This window comes from Ctenopharyngodon idella, chromosome 3 (assembly GCF_019924925.1).
Source record: "Ctenopharyngodon idella isolate HZGC_01 chromosome 3, HZGC01, whole genome shotgun sequence".
In the NCBI taxonomy this organism is placed as follows: Eukaryota; Metazoa; Chordata; class Actinopteri; order Cypriniformes; family Xenocyprididae; genus Ctenopharyngodon; species Ctenopharyngodon idella.
In genome coordinates this window covers 37,058,561-37,064,560 of record NC_067222.1, presented here as the reverse complement: position 1 = coordinate 37,064,560, position 6,000 = coordinate 37,058,561, and positions in this window count along the sequence as shown.

Here is a 6,000-nt window from a genome sequence, read left to right as displayed (position 1 = left end):
CTCACCGCCACCCGGCGGCATCAGGAAAACAGTGAACAGTGGGTAAACAAGCGAGTAAATACAGGAGAATTATGGCCAAGTCATTTCAAAGTGCCACACTTCCTGCTGCCAACAGGTGGCGCTTTGACTGTTACTAAATATTGCCATGTAGATGTCTTCAGGAAAGGACTATTATCAAACATGTGAAGTTTGGAGCAGATTGGACATTGTATGCCTGAGTTACTACAACTTCCTGTTTCGTGGCGTTAATCGCATACATTAGCACTTAGCCAAGTGTTGCATGATTTAACATGTTTCTAAAGTTTCACCACTTCTGACACGTGTCCAAAGTTTCATGAGTTTGAGCATGTTTAGGCCCTCAAAAATGCAATTATTTTCGGAGAAGAATTGGCCGAGCAATTACAATAGGGGCCTCACACCATCGGTGCTCAGGCCCTAATAAGGGTAATTTTTTGAAATTGAGATTTATACATCTGAATAAATAAGCTTTCCATTGATGTATGGTTTGTTAGGATAGGACAATATTTGGCCGAGATACAACTATTTGAAAATCTGGAATCAAGAAAAAAACAAAAAAAAAAGAGATAATTTTAACCCATAAAATGTATTGTTGGCTATTGCTACAAATATCCCTGTGTGACTTATGACTGGTTTTGTGGTCCAGGGTCACATATTTGTCTAATTTTCCAGTCAGAATATCTGAACAGAAAAAGTTTAAAAGGAACTTAAAACATTAGTTAAAATAAAGTCCTAACATTTTCTGCTCATTTTTTATCTTTTGCTTTACCAAGCTAATAATTAAATATATTTAAATAAGTTAATTTCTTTTTTACAGGAAAACAAATATCATAATTAAAGGAAAGGTTTTGCAGTGCATATTTAGTATTTTTCATAAAATTGTGAAAACCCAATACATACTAATATTCAAAAACATTCTCCAACCAAGCAAACATTATCCTCCTCTATAAAGAGGTTAAGCTCTTTTGTAATTAGCACACACTCTAATACATACCACGATTTAATGGCCTTAGTGAACAAGACAGGCTGCTTGGCCTCTTCAGCAAGGTATTTTCAACACTAAAATGAGTTTAACCTGCGTTTGTGTTTACATGAACAACAAATTCGAAAAGAAAAAAAAAATATATATATACGCATGAGACTTCACAAGGAGCACTGTACGCAATAAATAAATCCAATTGATAAAGGTGTAATAGTGTGCTTTGAACTTGAAAGTGCAATTATTTTCCACATCAAACACACTTTTGCACATTCACACAAGAATGCAGCTAGGAGATGCTTATTGCGATATAATTACAGGCTTTCCAAGCTTCGACTCCCATTCCTTAGCCTATAGGCTCTAATTGCAAATCTTTTTATTCATTAAACGAACGCCGCTTCACAGCATTCTTTCCATGATAGACATCTGAACAGAAAACACTTTTCAGCGAGCCATGGCCAATTAAAGTTAATGTACGACAATACAGTGGGTCGTGTAGCATATTCCCATCAAACTATTTGGACAGCGCACATCCCAAACTGTTTGTTTGCTCTCTAAATGCTTATAAAAGTCACAAAACCCTGAGATACTCAAAGCAGACCAAGTGGAAAAAGTGACTTGAGAGATGCATTTCTAATTAGAGATGGCGTTGGGGTTTTTAATCATTAAACCTCGACACTTTAGAGCGCAACGAAGCCTGCGGTCGCCTCGAACGCCACGCGGAAGCAGACGTTCATCGGGGCTTTAGCACTATCGCACTGTAATCTGTCTGGGATTCCACGTGTGTTAACACAGCTAAAAATGTAGAAAGCAAACACTCCAACAACACCGCATGAATGTCTCAATATATTAACTGCACAATAAACAACCTATTCAATTCCAGGGATTTGCATGAGAAATGGGAGTATTAACGCGGAAGGATGTGTGTAGTCATTCAAAGTGCGAGCTGATGGCGGAGGCAAGGCTTTGAAAAGCCCTTCCCAGCGAGAGGGTAGAGAGAGCCCTGCTGTGGTAGAGACTAACACTTCCTCAGTGTTGGCATATCACTGAGCACAATGGCCTAGATTAGCAAAGTGTCAGTACTGAGCTGAAATAAGCTAATTGCTTAATTAGCTGACCCAATTCGATAAGCCTCTTCTAACATATTAGCTCTAGCTATGTAACAAATAGCTTGAATTCATGGAAAAAGTACAGGCTTAATTACAACCGTGAGTATGAAAAGCTAAATGAGACGGCCAGCGTGGTATGAATGTTATTGTGTCGGAGACTATTACCATCCATATATTTATAAGCAGAAGAATGGCATGACTGTGACAGACTTATTGGCTCCGAAAGTATGAAATAGAAACGCGATACTAAAGCTTTTGTTTGTTTCTTCCATTCAGGCTTTGTACCAAAAAGACCTGCTTGTTATTGACAGCTGCTGCACGTTTGCTTGAAACAATTATGGCGCGTATCGGTGAAAGTGATGTCAGCGAGCTGTTGGAAATAGAAAAGTCGGGTTAAAGGTAAAACCATTTTCTCATTAGACTGAACGATGAGTGGGACAGATTAATTTACATTTTCCCCTGACATATTTTACATACACAATCTTTTGCTTAGCACTGGGACTTATGGGCAAAAGAGCTCTATTTGTATAAGATGAAGTCATTTATATGCTAATTCATTGGAATGTAGACCTTCCAGATTCATGTTTACCTATTAGTGCATATAGATGCGAAGGGACATTAGAATATTGGAAATGGAAAGGACGGGGAGGGGGAGCTATGGGCAACAAAGTATTAGCACAATGTTTCCTTCTATTAATCTCATATTATGAGCCATTTCTGTTTTATTTAAGCAGCACCCAAGAGCAAAGCTGGAAGTCATACAGTAAATGACCATTTTCCTGAATTGACTTTGAGGAACACATGGTGGCAAAGTCAAAAACATGCACAGCGAATAAGACACAGTAGCCTAAAAGTGATTCATAATTCATCCACCCCATTAAATGTTAGTACAAGCCAAAGGTGTCGGCCATAGTTTAGTGCAAAAAAAGGGAAAAATTCTGTATTTAAAGTTGATCAATCAAAACAAATTCAACACAAAAGATTCCCATTGTGTTTGTTCCTGAATATTTCAGCCCACACAATCAATTAGCCAACGTACTTCGCCTAAAATCCAGAAAATGAAGGAGTGGGTTGTCAATGCCAGAAAAACAGCACCCGGCTCCGCCGCCACTGGCTGGCGAAGAGGTGTGACAGATCATATTACAAGCAAGGCTAAAATGCTAATGTAATTCCACATGAGCCGGGTTTAAAGAGATCCAATCGACCATTCCTGATACCCAGTGTCGTTGTGTCTAAGAAGATGACGTTCCTCCTCTCATTGTCTCAGTAATTCACCAAAATTGCCACTTAGAGCCGCTCCAAGATGTGCGTTTCATCTCCAAGCTTCCTCTGGTCTCTGCTAGTCAGTTCATTTTTACTTCCTCCAAGAGTGCTAGCACTTCATTAACCTTGCCAGGCTCAAGATAAGAGAGGTAGAGCATCAAACGAAGCCAGCCAACAGAGAGAAAAGACAGCGCAGTCTCCACCGCACAGCGGCCATCAAACAGACATAAGCACGGCCACACACACAGTGTCCCATGCAAAAAACACTCAATGAGCTCTCTTTAGCATATCAGGGCTGCTTCTGAGTCTGTCATTATAAGCACCAGAAGGGAGTTAACCCCAGAATCCATAAAGTGGTTGTGATTAAGGCATGATATTAAAGAATTCAAATTTTTGTTTTATTGATAAAATATGTATACAACTTTTATGTAATCCTTGGCATTGACAATCCAAAAGAGGAAACGAACAAACAAAAAACAAAGCAAAAAAAAAAAAAAAAAAAACACAGGCAAAAGTCAATGTTACAGGTTCTGAAACATTAAAAATGGAGGCCTATGTAAAACCACTAGTATTTGACAAACTATCAATTTTATGCAGGACTCTTAATTATTAATTTTTCAGGATTCAAAAGACCTTTTGATCTGAAAGCTAAATGCTTAATTAGTTTTGAAGACAAATATAATTGTCTGTGAACTGGAGAAATACAGAAAGAAAAGCAGCTACCAGGTGCCCAGTATGTGTGGAAACCCATATGCTGGAAAAGTCACCATGAAGTTCAGGGAATGACTTCAGTGGGCCCACAGGTTTACATTAAATATGCGTCAAGTTTATAATAATTAAGAGGAATAACTCAAGACCACACAAAACTGAGTCAAATGTGAGTTCATGATCAACATCTGTGGGGAAAAAAAAAAAAAAAAAAAAAAAAAAAAAACATATACAATTTAAGTTTGAGGAATAAAGACAATAAAGAAAATAATAAATACGAAATTTCAACTCAAATATTTTTTTTCATCAGAATTGCAAGTTTACATCCCACAATTGACTTTTTTCCTCAGAATTGTGATATAAACTCACAATCGAGTTAGTCCAAATTGAGAGATATAAACTCATAATTACGAGAAAAAAAGTCAATTGAGATAAAAATGTTACAGGTTTTAAATGCTAAGTAAAATGTTATAGGTATAAATGTTTAATGCTGCAACTGTAGGGATAATTTATGTCCCCTATGAACTGCATGTGTGAATAACATGTAGTTATTGTTTACATCAAATTCATGCTTTAATAGAAGAGTAATTGTTGCAGATTTCAGTCCAGTCTGTCCGTTTAAAGATTTGCAACCATAAACGTTTAGATTTAAAAGGTGTCTTTGACCATCTTTTTGCATTCCAATTCTGACATCCACCAGACATTTTTTCCCCTCTTATTCAGTGGATCTCATCCATTTTCCTCCACTTGTTACCAGTTTTTCTGCCACCACAAAGTCCGTGCAACTGCAGTGACGTAACTTGTGACATCTGCTTTCAGTGGTTCCCAACCCTGGTCCTGGAGTACCCCCAAAACTGCACATTTGTGATGTCTCTCTTATTTGACACCCACCTGAGTCTTTACTAATGAGCTGATGAGTTGAATCAGATGTGCTCGATTAGGGTTTGACTGATCTAAACTCAAGGACCAGGGTGATGTGTGTGAGTGAGTGAATGAGAAGAAAAAAAATATGTATGTATATATATATATATATATGCATTTTCATGTCCCAGTTACACTTAATGTTGTGTCATTTTCCTGGTTAAAGGGTTAGTTCACCCAAAAATGAAAATTGTCATTTATTACTCACGCTCATGCCGTTCCACACCCGTAAGACCTTTGTTAATCTTCGGAACGCAAATTGAGATATTTTTGTTGAAATCCGATGGCTCCGTGAGGCCTACATAGGGAGCAATGACATTTCCTCTCTCAAGATCCATTAATGTACTAAAAACATATTTAAATCAGTTCATGTGAGTACAGTGGTTCAATATTAATATTATTAAGCGACGAGAATATTTTTGGTGCGCCAAAAAACAAAAACAAAATAACGAATTACTTAGTGATGGCCGATTTCAAAACACTGCTTCATGAAGCTTCAGAGCATAATGAATCAGCGTGTCGAATCCACAGTTCGGAGCGCCAAAGTCACGTGATTGCAGCAGTTTGGTAGTTTGACACGAGATCTGAATCATGATTCGACATGCAGATTCATAATGCTCCGAATCTTCCTGAAGCAGTGTTTTGAAATCGGCCATCACTAAATAAGTCGTTATTTTGTTTTTTTGACGCACCGAAAATATTCTCGTCGCTTTATAATATTAATATTGAACCACTGTACTCACATGAACCGATTTAAATATGTTTTTAGTACCTTTATGGATCTTGAGAGAGGAAATGTCATTGCTCCCTATGCAGGCCTCACTGAGCCATCGGATTTCAACAAAAATATCTCAATGTGTGTTCCGAATGAAGGTCTTACGGGTGTGGAACGGCATGAGGGTGAGTAATAAATGACATTATTTTCATTTTTGGATGAACTAACCCTTTAAAAAAAAAAAAAGACATTTAAAAAAACAAAAAACAAACAAACACACAACAACA